The 14,507-nt window shown below is 31.6% G+C and overlaps 1 pseudogene across 1 annotated transcript; it reads right to left on the reverse strand.

Moving 5' to 3' along the window:
* Positions 1 to 419: 419 nt before the first annotated feature.
* LOC111280588 (NADP-dependent malic enzyme-like) lies at positions 420 to 13,843 on the reverse strand (annotated as a pseudogene). The gene is made up of 19 exons (XR_016335042.1): positions 13,645 to 13,843; positions 6,459 to 6,738; positions 5,692 to 5,813; positions 5,516 to 5,590; positions 4,249 to 4,401; positions 4,037 to 4,142; positions 3,885 to 3,950; positions 3,583 to 3,678; positions 3,418 to 3,489; positions 3,221 to 3,304; positions 3,037 to 3,134; positions 2,362 to 2,409; positions 2,206 to 2,259; positions 1,997 to 2,095; positions 1,606 to 1,867; positions 1,359 to 1,433; positions 1,194 to 1,275; positions 850 to 1,000; positions 420 to 789 (listed from the first exon to the last, which is right to left on the reverse strand). The product of XR_016335042.1 is annotated as an NADP-dependent malic enzyme-like (transcript).
* Positions 13,844 to 14,507: the final 664 nt, after the last annotated feature.

Here is a 14,507-nt window from a genome sequence, read left to right on the forward strand (position 1 = left end):
GAAATGAGCCACTGCTTATTAGTTAAAAACATGGCTTCATGCAGAAGGCAAATATGTCACCATCTTGTCCTGTTGCTAAGCGATTGTTTTTATTTCAGCAAGTTTGGTCCAATCATAAATTCAAAGTTTAAATTTTAAATCAATTTATTCATACAATCATTTTAAAAAAATAATATTTGATAATTCATAAATTCAAATCTTAATACTTATAATCTTTCTACAATCTTTTTTCTGTTTCAAACAACAGCCCTCTATGCACAAAAGGAAAAAAGAACGTTCGGTCCAACCACCAAAGTACCGAATCCCCCACCCTGCTGACCTCAGTCCACGTAAAAGCTCAAGGGTCAATTTTCGTTTGATTTACCAGAATATTGTTGCATTGAAACTTGGAAGAGTTTGAAACTCTGAAGAAAATTTTGAGCAGGATGAGAGAAATAAAGACCTTGGAAAAGCACACCATTTTTGACACCTAGAAATTTCTATTCATTTGAAACTTTTCATGTCCATAACAACAGTTTTTCATGCTATATTTGACTTCATTTATCTAAACTACCAGCACCCACCATTCATCTTCTTACTCACCAAGTAACTTGCAGGACAGGAAAGAAGAAATAGGAGGAACAAAGCTTAAAAAATGAGAAATGAAAAAAACAAAATAAAAGACCACAAGGAATGGTTAAAGTGGAGGCATTCTTGCTACTTCACCAGTAGCTTTGGTAGCCAGGGCTGTACATGCAGCTCTCAGCATGCTTCACCAGATCTTTAGGTTAAGCCTGGCGAGTAGCCAAACTTATAAAACAATGAGATAATTATATTCAGATTAAATAAAGTGAAGTTGCTTGTGTATACTATAAACAAGAAAGAATTTTACCAAGTTCATATGCTTTAGCTGCAACATTGGCAGCAATATGGGCTGAAATCTTTCTGATATTTTTGAATGGTGGGTAAATGAGTCCGTTGTCAAAGTTCTCCTGTGTCACCTGTGCAGCCAAAGCCTCCGCTGTAACCAGAAACAAAGAAAAGGTTTAACAACTTGCAACGAACCTAGTGGTGCTGTGCTACTACTTTTAAATCATGGAAAACAATACAAATTTTGGACATGGTTAAAAGGTTAGGATAGCTCAGTTATCAAAAGCATCTTGCATTCCACCATCTTTTTAATCAAAACATCTAAACTTCAAATGTGAACTTACAGTCTGCCAGAAGCATGTCATCATGAACACGGATTGCACCAGACATTATTAAACCGAGACCAAAGATGTAAGCATTATTTGCCTGTAGGACAGAAATATGACAACCCAAATCAGCCCTCAATGCAATACATAACAACAACTGGGAATATCCGCTTTAGGTACTACCTGCCCAGGCACAAAAACTCTGTTCTCATATTCAACAGGGTGAAATGGGCTTCCACTGGCAAAAATGGCTCGACCCTGCAAGTGAACAGAAATCGGAAAAACCATTTAGATTTACTTAGTTAACAGTCATATGTAAGTTCAAATAATATATTAGAGAGAACAAATAAGTTTGCACACTTCTTTCTACAGGCTTCACAAAGGCTGATCTAAATAATATTTTAAATGTTGATAAATAAAATATACAAGCTTCATGATTGAATTACCTCCAAGTATAAGCTTCTTCAGCAGTACATTTAGATTGTGATGTTGGATCAGAAAGAGAGAATATAATAGGTTTCAGCAGCAGTCACATAAACAATAGGTTAGGTTAGGTTAATTGTTTCACTGATTTATAAAGAAAATTTATATAGATACGATACATCATTCAAGGCAGCCATAGCTTCAACAGCTTCTTTAGTAAATGTCCTTCCTACTCCTGATGTTCCAATCAATACTGTTGGCTTGATTCCCTGTCAAAATAAGACAAAAGAGTGAAGAGTCTAAGAACATTTTGTTTCTACAGTTTCTTTTTTTTTTTTTTTTTTTTTCTTGGGGGTTTGGGGAGTGAGAAAGGGAGACAAATGCGAGAGATTTCACACATTAACAGCATCGACAAGTTTCTTGATGGGCTTATGATCGTGAGCCCAGGGCTTTTTGAAATGCTGAAGAGAGTCAATTCGAGATTTAACAATCAATCCCTGCCAAAAGAACAAAATGAATGCAACATATTAATCATTAGAAAGAAACCAAGATGGAAAATAAGGAATAATCTTCTTTATACTAGAGACTTAGATCAGATTTTTACTACCTTGGAGTCCACAAGTGAAATCTTCTTGCAAGCCTCTTCAAGTGGCATATTTGTCTGCATGTATAATCAAGTATTATTTCCAATGGCTTCATAATGTAATTTACATAAACTACAAAACAAATTATAAAAACTGTGATCATTAATGCTGAAAGTAACCTGATTTGAAATTTAAAGGGCTATGAGTTCAGCTATACCAGTGCCAGCCTGTAGATCATCGAACCAAAAATCAGATGCGGCAATAACACAGTAGTGCATAGAGTAACAAAAATTAAAGCAAGAGAGATGCCAGTGAGAAGAGAACTTAAATGGAAACTACAATCCCCACCGGCTGCAATTCACCAAATATTCTCTTTGAGAAGAGACTTAAATATGTTCACCTATCTGCAATTAAGGTTGTAATAGTAGTAAAGCGAAAGGATTTGAGAGATCTACCTCTCCTTCAACTGTTTGAATATAAAAGAAGAAGAAAGGGGATAATTTACAATACTAGAGTTTTTGTTCCATGCTTTTTTAATGAACTCAGGGCATACGATTGAACTATTACAACAAAATCGAAATAGTTAAGATTCATTTGACTCCAAAGCCCTCCACCCTTGGAGGAATTTAATAATAAGTGCATTAGAAGTGAAATTATAGGAGAGAATTTCTCTGATCTTTTAACTTAATGTTTTTTCCTTATTATCCACTTATAGGATAATCTTTATCCATTGCACTTTTGTTGTTCACGCTTCTCTAAGCTATACTCATTGTCAACAAAAGGGCATGTCTTACAGGGGAAAACCTTCTTTAGAATGACTGCAGGACGTTCAACAAATTGTAATAACAACTCGCCCCTCCAACACCCAGGAAAAAGAATATATGATCAGCCAAGGTTCCACCAACTACTTTCAGTGCAGCAACAAGCCCTGCAAGACCACAGATGCTGTTCCCTGCAAAAAGAAAATGTAATTTATGCAAATCATAAGTGAGATGTTTAAGCCCAATTAATTTAAGAAAACAAAGCTCAAATAATAACCTGAATATCATCATTGAAAACCAGATGAGTTGTGCCATATTTAGCAAGCAAATCCAATGCATTGTGGTTTGCAAAATCTTCAAACTGCAAAAAAAATTTAAAGAAGATTCAGAAAAGATTGAACTTAACATATAAACAAACATTCAAGTCATATAATCCAGCCAGTATTCACAGATGTCTTCGTCGAGTCCACTTACCTCAATGAAAACTTTCTCCCCATAGTTCTGCTTGACCGCAGTCATGAATTCGTGCATAAGTTCAGCATATTCCTACAGTCACAAAGAGCAAAGTCAGTTTAGTATGACAAAATTTTGATTGCATCCATAACTAAAACAAAGCAAGTGCACTATAAGATTATGTACCTGCCCAGTAGCTCTCGTTTGCCTAAGCCCTATATAAAACTTGTCATTCAACAGTTGCTCATTGTTTGTACCCACATCAATTGTTACAGGTAAGCACTGCAAATGGCAGGTAATTAATGAACAATTACATGAGACACAATAAAGCTAACATGGTTAACAGTAAGATATAGCTAATTGTGAAGCTTTGCCGGATTCATTACTTCCTTAATATAAACAACATGCAATGGAGCTGCCATTAGTTCTTACAAATAAAGCAAACAGTGGTAATAACCACATTATGACTGATCATTACAGATACTTACAGCAGAAGGACGAACCCCTCCTAGTGCTGTATATAAAGAAAGCTTCCCTATAGGTATTCCCATTCCCTGAGGACATAAATTACCATTAACAAGTCAACAGCACACGAGAGAGAAAGAGGCAGTTATGAGCAGATGTCTCCAAGTGTTTAAACCTGACATCCAAGGTCCCCTAGACCCAAAATCCTTTCCACATCAGTGACAACAATGATTTGAATATTCTTCTGGGGCCAATTTCTCAGAACTTCATGAATCTTCCCCCTATATAGGGTACATATTAGAGTAAACAAAAAGGGAAAGAAACAAGAATTCAAGAGTTCCATGTCAATTATAATCTGAGGAACCAGTTCTCATGTGAGAAACATACTTTTCTTTCAAACTTCTAAAAAGGCCCTGAGGGCGCCTGAAGATGCTTCCATATTTCTGGCAAAGCTTCACCAACAGTTGGAGTGTAGATAACTGGCGGTAACTCCTCAACATTGTCAATGAGAAGTTTGTAGAACAGCCTTTCATTTGTCTCCTGAAAATGAGAGCAACTGTTAAAGTCTTTCATGGGAATTGATTAAAGCACCGCATATCATTGCTTTCCGAGTACAATATAGTGCATATGAATTTTTGGAAATATTTAAAACAGAATAAGAATGGGAGCTAATGGCAAGAGGAAGTAAAGATTTGCAATTAAATATAGAAATAAAATCATAAATGCAAATTTACATCAACTTGTATTAATAGGACAGTACCACGCTATTAAAATATAACATATTATTCATATGATAAACTACAGTGTAATAAAATCATGCTATTGGGTGCAACTACATATTGACTACTAATAAACATGCAGCAATAATTCCAGTTGAAAAAAAGGTTTAAGCCAAAGTACCAAATGAAAGTAGGTCGATTTTTTCATTCCTAAGGAAGTGCATATTTTATCCGAATCTTCTTTCATAATGGTACGGAACAATAGTATCATTGGAGTAGATACCCAAATCACTTTAAATACAAGAAACCAAGTGGGTAGATTGGTTCGAGTGGAGAGAAAACAAAAAGGGATTGAACTGAAAACTTTCTAAGAATATCCATTTTCCCGGAGAAACAGATAAGATATCTCAACACAGTAGCATCTTGATACCACCAGGAACGGGCAAAACAAGCTCTAAGGAATCAAAAAAATTAAAAAATTGGATCCTGTCCGATGGATCACACCTACCAAGAAAAAGTATTTTGTTTTGGAACACTGGTAACCCTGTATGAAATATTTGATAGTATAAATTTAGCAACACTCTTCCCCCATAATCCCTTTCGGGAAAAGGATAATATGCAACTTCGAGTTGTCAATTATATTGTTTATGGAAATGGCAAACTAACTCGGAGAATTTCTGACACAAGAATTCAACTAGTTCAGACTTGTTTAGTGTTGAATTGGGACCAAGACAACAAAAGTTCTTTCATCGAAAAGGTCTGTACTTCATTTGTTGAAGTAAGGACAAATAGCCTGATTCAAGATTTCCTAAGAATTGACTTTGTAAAATCTCTTTTTTTTTTTTGCATACCAGAAAATGAAATGATCCGTTAGGTTCAGGATGGAGACGTACAACTCTACAAGCAAAAGCAAAAGTAATAGAGTGAATGGGTACCTGCAAATCCATCATGGCCATGTACTTCTGCAGAGGAACTTGATAGTGGCAGACATTACGCATCATTTTCTTCAACTGTTGAAAGTTCATAAATATTGCACAGTTATGGAAAATGAACCAAATTTAAACAGAATAATCAACTAAAGGCAAAATAATGTACAAGCAGGGTAGATAACCTGGAGCTCTTGAGAAATAACAGTTGGGGAGAAGAAGGCCGCGCAAATAATGAGCAACTCTTTCTTTCTCAGTGAAGGCAAGCCCTTTGTTGTGCTGAGGATGTCGCAACAAAGAATACCCACTGCAGCAGATTGAAGAAGATTTAGGACTTTGAAAGAATAAAAAAGCAAATTCTTATTGGATTTTGATATAGAGTAGCTTATTAAACACATCGTACATTCTAGCATTACAGGAACTTCAATCATCCCAAAGAACTAACACAAAGACAAAGGTGGTGCCAGGCAAAGAATCAATTATTAAAACAGAATATCAACTAAAAATTACAAAATCAACAAAATAAAATTTTCTTTTCTTTTTGATTTCTGAACTACAAAATTTCAACAACAAAGCAAAGATCGGTATTAGCCTCGGAATAAATTATTGTAGCCAGAACATCAAGATCTAGCATTCAATACAAAACACAGACTCCACATCAAGGACATCAAAAAGAAAACCATAAACTTAAACATAAAGAAAAAAAGAAAAAAGAAAGAAAAGATTCAGGCAGAGAACCAGAAAATAAAATAAGACCCAACACTTAAAAGAACATCTTATTATTTAAAAATATACAAAACAATGATACTAGTCCTCAAAAATATTTATAAAATCTCAAATCACCATGACAAACCCAGCAAAAACATTAAGCTCGTAACACCAAAAAAAAGCCAAAAAAAAATCCAAATTAAACAAAAACAGTTATTATAAAAGGAAAAATATAGAATCTTACCTGGCAACAGAGATAGCCCAAAGGGTGACAATCTGATCCTCGGTGGCGGCGTCATCATAGTAGACGTCACAGTCTCCGCTGGCAATGGTGGGATTGAAGTCCACTTTAGCAACAGAAGTGCTATCTCCTCTTATTTCTTTCAATGTGTTGTTGTTTTCGATCAAAACACGGCCGTTTCTTTCTCTGTTGGGGCCTAAAGCTGTCACTTCGACTGAAGCTGGTGGCAGCTTCTTCAGCTTGTAAGAGAAAGGGCTTGAAGGCCCAGAAATGCCAGTGTTGTCTGTTTCAATAAGACAGTAACAAAATTAAATTGAAAACAAACGAGACTTTTTTGTTTTTATAATTTCCGGTAAATCTTAAGATATTTAATGCTATTTAAAAGGCTTAGATGTTGAATATCTTACAAAGATTAGCAAAACAATAGGTTGAGTTTTGATATTTTTGTTTTTTGGAATGAAAAAAAAAAAGCTATAAAGAAAAGACCTTGAAAAAAAAAAACCACTTGATTTTCAATGTGAAACAGATTGAAAGAAACATGAAAAAGAGAAATAAAAATTTTTTGGCTTTAGAATTGAATTCTAGGAAATGGGTATTCAAGAAATTGTCAAAATAAAAATGGGTTGGCTTTAAATTACCAGAAAACAGGTTCTATGCAAGGAGATCATGGTGATAGAAAAATGTTGAAAGACAAAGTCTATGAATCTCCTCTCTCCCTCAATAGAATGAGCAAAGAAAGAGTCTTGAATGTATATATAAAAGGTGCATTGCTTTGCTCTCTTCTGTCTCTACCGGCTGATTTTATGCGAAACAGAGAGAAAGAGAGCACAAGCAATGCAGAGAGGGAACAGGAGATAGCAGAGAAGGAAGCCTAGAAAACGTGTCCGGTTTTTTCCTCTCTGCTTTGCTTTCTCTTCTCTCTCTAAATGACGTGGGTAACTGATTTTTTGTCCCTTTATTACAAAAGCGGCACCATCTCCCCCAGTTGGACCTACAAAAATGCGGGGTCCCCGGTCCCTCTTCCAAGCTTTGATTTAATGGGGTTTGTGTTATTGTGCTGCGTTCTGGGTGTTTGAGTTTGGTTTTGTGGTTGGGATCTGATATTACTGGGGTATGTTTTTTCTTTTATTATCGAGACAAGGATTTATCTTGGTATTTATCCAGAAACAAAAAAGATGTATCTTGGGATCCAAGGATGAGATTTGGCTTCGATTTGACAACCTTGGACTGGCAGATGAGTAGATGACCGGAAGGGGAGAAACTGGTTTGGTTGTCATCAGCAAGTGGCTAGGGATACGATGCCGGAAAGATTATTTAAAGTTTTTAGTTTTTTTTTTTTTAAATGAACTTGGTTCCTAAAATTTATCACAAAATCTCAATCTATTTTAATAATAATAATAATAATAATATATTTATTTATTATTAAAACTAAAATTTTATGTTTACAATTAAATTAGATTAAATTTTTTACAAGTTATGAACGAAAGAGGCATGAGGCCTGAGTGTAAGGGTCAACGAACGGGGCCTAATGCTATTTAAAAAAATGAATTTGGTCCATTTAACCCCTAATCCAGTTTAACGTGTCTCTTGATTATAAGTTGAATTTGATTAATAAATTTCTAAAATTTATTTTTATATTAAATGTTGTAATTGAATAATTAAAAAATCAACCCAATTTGATTTCATCCATCCATAAAACGCATTCTAAAATAATTTCTCTAAGTCTTCTTTTATGTCGTCTCAATCGTCACTTAATAACTTTGGAATTAAAAATTCTTATAAATGCGATTCTAAATCAAAATTTTTTAAAAATGTTATTGTAATTTTTTTTAAGTGGATATAAAATTAATGAGAATCTAGTTTTTATTTTTTTATGTATAGTTTGCAGCCGTTTGATTAAGATTTCATCCAGATTTGTCATGTTGTGATGCTCGTTGAAACATAAAACTCTCCATCAGCATATTTATTTCACTTTATAGCTAAAAGTTTGTGTGGATGTCATGTTTTCTTCATGGACTTTTGTGCATCTCAATCCCAAGATTCTTGGATTTCCCTTTCATTTTCCTTTTTTTTTTTTTTTTTGTTAGAAGCCAATAGTTTTCTGTGTTTTTATTCTTGTTTGTTTCAATTAATGCGTCTTTCCTTTACTTTTCCCTTAAAAAATGAAACAATTTTTTAACGCTCTGGGGCAAAGAGTCAACGATGGATTAAGGGAGCTAAATTTGCATGATTTTTAACATGTTTAACATATGAGTACCAATCAAATTTTGCAGAAATGATAATTTTTTATTAAAAAAAGTAATATGTAATATTGCCAAAAAAATCATACCATCCACACCTATAAATTATAAAAATATTCACTTAAAAAAAAATCTTATATACCTATAATTAGCACAACAAATTATGGTAAAAGATAAAGTTAAGAATTAATTCCTAAAGACAAGATTAATTAGATAATTTTCTAAATTTTATGAAGATAATTTTTCATTTTTAATTATTTAAATTTAAATTGCACAACTTATTCTATTGACATCATTCTAGACCTTTGGAATTAATGGTTTTTCCTGGGTCTGCTTAATGTTTATTGTTTCTTTTAAAATGATTTTACTATTGTTATAGAATAGATGTATAAAATAATTTTCCTTAGTTACGAAGGTTATGATCTTGTCAATTAGAATTTTTTACTATAATTTTGGAATATTATAAATTTTCATTTAAAAATATTTTGCTAATATCCAACACGGATACACACCACTAAAACCAAAAAATACAATTAAGTTGAGAAACGAGAGAAATGTTTTTTTTTTTTTTTTTTTTTTTTGAGGATTCAAAATTTCAAATTCAAGAGCTATGATAATATATTAAATCAAATGATTGATTACTTTAAAAGTTTTATTTAAATGGATTATTTTAAACGTTTAAGTTAAAAAAAGAAACTCAATTATTATATTTAAATTACATGGATTATGAAACTAAATACTCAGAACACCTGTGCCACTAAAACTAACAATAAACTTTTATACTATTTTAGTAAGGACTGAAACGAGATAAGATAAAAAAAAATTAATTTAATGATTGAAATTCATAATAATATGTGTTATATATTTTGTAACTCAATCGTTAAGATTTTTTCTTTATTTCCTTTTTATCAGACAAAATGATAAAGGTAAGTTTCAGCCACTAGTAGATAATGATAAATTAAGGACTACAGCTACAAGCATAGACATAACAGATTAACTTACAGAAAAAAAGTCTAATTATTGATATTAATAGAATCTAAGAAATGAAATTATATTATTTTTTTATTTTTACTTGTTTCTCTTATTTTTTAAATTTATTGAAATTAATGGTTAAAAAATGTATAATTTTTTTAAATTTTATATTATATACGTTGATCATTTCTCATATATATATATTGTCATAACGTATAAATTCAATGACCTATAACTAAATATTGACTTTAGAAGTTGTCACTAATATTTTTTATTTAGATACGATTGACAACATAACTGAATCTGTCCTATTTAAAAAAAAAATTTTAGAATGCTTTAATAGTTTGATGTAGATTTCTTAATAGTTTGGCCAAATTCAGTTATTTCTCACTCTAACCCAAAATTCTCTCTGTTTTCTCTCAAAAATGAATGAAGAACATGGCAGCCAGTCTATTACGATTGCATCGAATTTTGAAAATGCTCACCATAATCTGGGTTTTACGTCAGTATCTTCAACTTTGGTCGAGAAATTCAATTGAAAACTTCAAACCTTCATCGCAATTTCCAAATTTTTTCTTTAAAAAAAGAAAAAAAAAAAACTAACTAATCCCAGAATCCAAACAATTCCCTAGAAATCAACTCGAAAATCTCAAACCACAAACATAATTCAAAACCAAAAAAACTAATCCCTAAAATCAAAATTTCAAGATTAAAACCCCAAAAACCTAGAAGCTTTTCAAAAGCTAAAATACACTTTTAGCAATTTTTTACCTATTCTTTTCCCTGTGTTTTTATGTGGTTTTAGGCACGATTTAAAAGATTTTTATAAGAAATCTTAGGGATTTTATTCAATAACAAAGATTGAATTTGTCACAAACAGATTTAATCTCGTTTATTACTTGATTTGTTATTTAAAAATTGGTTCAATCATCATTTTTCATGATTTAGTTTCTTGTTTTACACAAATTCGATTTCTAGGATTGAATCTCATGAAACTTTCTAATTTCTTTCTTTCCTTTTTTTTTTAGTTTAGTTTTTATTAAAAAAAATAAACAAATAAATAAAAAAATAAAAATAAAATACCCACTGGGCCAAAGCCCACACCAAAGTAAACCATATATTGGGCTCAAAGCCTAGACAAGATAAAGCTATTTGCTGGGCTCAAAGCCCAAATACCAACTAGCATAGGTCTATTTGAAGCCCAAAAGGCCCAATAGATGTCTCAAAAGCCTGACGATATTGACAAAATCGAAATCAAGAAATTAAATGTAAGCCTAGACAAAATGAAATGTTTACAACTACCCTTCTTTACACATTTTTATGAAATAGAAATAATGTAAAAATATAGACAGCCATTATGTTTGGGTTCAAAAAATGAATTGCCTATTTCAAGTCAAAGTTCAAAGTTAAATGATTTGCGCAAAGCCAAATTTGAATGTGAAAATAACTGGATGAACCATAGTTAAAGATAAAAGTGATCAAGTTATGCGAAAATTAAAAATGAAAGTGATTAGGATCGAGCCATAAGTCAGAAACTTAAAGAATCTGGACTAAGCCAAAGTAAAAATGACTAACCAAGATTGAATCGCAAGTAAAAAAAAATTTAACCTAAACCGAGCCAAGGCCAAGAATGAATGACCAAAATTGAACCACAAGTCAAAACAATAAATGATATAGATTGAGCCGAGATTAAAAATGAGTGATCGAGATTGAACCACAAATCAAAAAAATAAATGATTGGATTGAGCCAAAGTTGAAAATGACTAGACTAAGTTTGTATCAAAATATGAGATCAAACGATCCATAAATTTTTAAAGATTATACCCAAAGGTTTTATAGATGATCTTCGGATGTCTTAAAGAAAAAGATCCTTTAAAATAAAGGCCTTCACAATACGAAAAATGTTTTCCTCATCTAAGGAATCATAAGTTCGGAATCTTTTATCAAAGTTAAAAATTTGTATGTGATAAATGACAATGCAAATGATGTAAATGTAACAAATCCATATTCTCATTAAATGATGCAAATGTATGTCTTAAACAATAATGCAGATTATTCAAATATTTGCTTATACCAGATTATGCCAATGCAAAGCCATGAAATTCTAATTTTGGTAATAAGGTTTTCAAGACTTTTTTTTTTAACTTCAAACTCTTCAAATTTCCAACAAGGGGAACAAAATCAATTCCATTCTTTATTATTCAAAATGGGCACTAGCCTATTTCTTTAGGGGAATTTTCTTTCTTTTCTCTTCAAAACCAATGTTCATAATAAACTTTGAAGGTTTTATATTTTGCCATTGTCTCTTTCAACTTTTCTAAAGCAATATATAATTTCTTATGACATTATTCAATTATTAATCATTATCTCAATTTCAAAATATATAAGATGTAGATTATACATTTCTTTTATTCCTTGTAAAGCATTTAAATAGAAAGAAAAAGGTAAGGATTGAAAGCATTTTATAGATAATAAAATGAAATGAATATCTTTTATTTAGAAAAAAAGCTAGATTATAAATGATGATTATCTGGGATAAATTTTTACAATTGGACAAGGTAAAGGCATACAAAAATGGCTATTTGGGATAACAATGCCCTAAAATAAATAATCAGATAATCATGACAACATAGCTCAGATTCTTTTCAAAAACTCAACTACATAATGCCATCAGCATTTCAGAGCTCTTCAAAATATACTAGTTTTCATATTGATGAACCTCCAAAATGATGTCATATTCTCCTTATCCAAGTCACCTTTACAGGTTTTCAACTTGGACAAACCCTTTTTTAGTTTAAACTGGCTTTTTGGGTTTTTTATTTAAACTTTTTTTTTATTTGTTTAAGCAAAGTACTTTTTCATGGCATTAAAATTTATGGGATTAGGAATATCATCTCCATCCATCTTTGTTAAAATTAATGCTCCACTTAAAAAAGTGCTTTTTACAATATCCCTTCCTAATTTAGGGTCCACTTTTCTTTGTTATCATATTGATTTGAGAAAATTCTTTTCAAAACCAACTTTTCTTTGTGAAATTGATAAGGTTGGATTTTTCTGTCATGAGCTCTCATCATCCTTCTCTAATATAATTGACTATGACATAGTGTTACTAGCCTCTTTTTTTTAATGAAGTTTAGTTGTTCATTGCGCTTTTGAATCCATTCAGCTTCTTTATAATTCCACTTCTCTTAACATTCTTAAAAATAAGATTTCTATTTCTACTGGCAATACAACTTTCATTTCATAAACTAAGGAAATAAAGTTGTCCCAGTAGACATTCGATAGGCATATAAAGCAAAAGGAATTTCTCATGCCAATCTTTATATGTTTTAGTTATTCTCACTATGATCCTTTTAATGTTTTTATTCACAGCTTCTACTGTCTCATTCATTTTTGGATGGTATGATACAAATTATGGTGCTTAATTTTAAACTGAGCACATATCTTTTTCATTATTTTATTATTTAAGTTCTTAGCATTATTTGAAATGATTATCTCCAAGAGTCCATATCTACAGATTATTATTTTTTATAAACTTACAAACTACTAATCATGTCATATTTGTATAAAAAGTTGTCTTAACCCATTTTGTGAAGTAATTGATCATCACAAAAGTGAATCTATTCTTGTTCGATGCCTTAGGAGTAATAGGACCAATAACATCTATGCCTCGCATAAAAAATGGCCAAGGTGATTTTAAAACATATAAAGTAATAGGCAAAGCATGGATCTTGTCAGCATAAATTTGATACTTATGACACTTTTGAGTATAATTGATGCAATCACTCACCATTGTTAGCCAATAGTATCTAGCTCTTATAATTTATCTTGCAATCATATGTCCATTGGCATGTGCCTCACATACCTCGGCATGCACATTCTCAATTATTTTTTTTACCTCGACTGCATTTACACAACACAATAATACCTTATCTGTATTTTTTTTTTGTAAAAGACATCATCATCTAGGAAGAAACCTATAGCCAATCTTTTCAAGACTCTCTTATCATTCTTTGTTGCTTGATCTAGATATTGCTTATTCTTTAAGTATTGCAGAATGTCATAGTACCAAGGCTTTCCATATTTTTTCTCTTTCACATTGGTGCGATGTATTGGTATATCTTTAACATCTAACTTAATGAGCTGAATCTCAGTATTATTATCAATCTGGGTCATCACCGTTAGAGTAGCCAAGGCATATGCAATATGATTTTCTTCATAGGGTAAATATTCAAATTGGACTTCTTCAAACTATGTGTACAACTTTAAGATATACTTATGATATGGGATAAACTTTGAATCTTTTATCTCACATTCTCTCTTCAATTGATAAATAACCAAAGTTGAATCCCTGAACACCTTTAATACTTTAATTTTTTTATCCAAAGCAGCTTGTAAACCATGACACAAGCCTTATATTCTGTCACATTATTAGTATAATTAAAATTCATCCTTGCTATAATGGGATTATAACATCCTTTGAGAGATATCAAAATTACCCCAATTTTATGCCCAAGGCATTAATAACCTTATCAAAGTACATTTTCCAGGATTTCTCATTATCTTCTTCTTTTTTTAGCTAAAAAATAACCATTAATTCTTCATATGAAAAATCAAGTTTCATTGGTTTAAAATTTTCAGTAGCATATTTGTGAGGAATTTTACTATGGCACTTTTTTTTAATTTTTTTTGGCTTATGTATACAACATCATACTCCAAGAGCATTACTTGCCATCTTGCAATCCTTTCAAATAATGATGATTTCTTAAAAATATACTTGATTGGGTCTAGTTTGGCTATAAACGAAATGGTATAGTAAAGCATGTACTATCTGAGTCTT

This window comes from Durio zibethinus, chromosome 28 (assembly GCF_047325235.1).
Source record: "Durio zibethinus cultivar Kanyao isolate XHJ-2024 chromosome 28, ASM4732523v1, whole genome shotgun sequence".
Classification (NCBI taxonomy): Eukaryota; Viridiplantae; Streptophyta; class Magnoliopsida; order Malvales; family Malvaceae; genus Durio; species Durio zibethinus.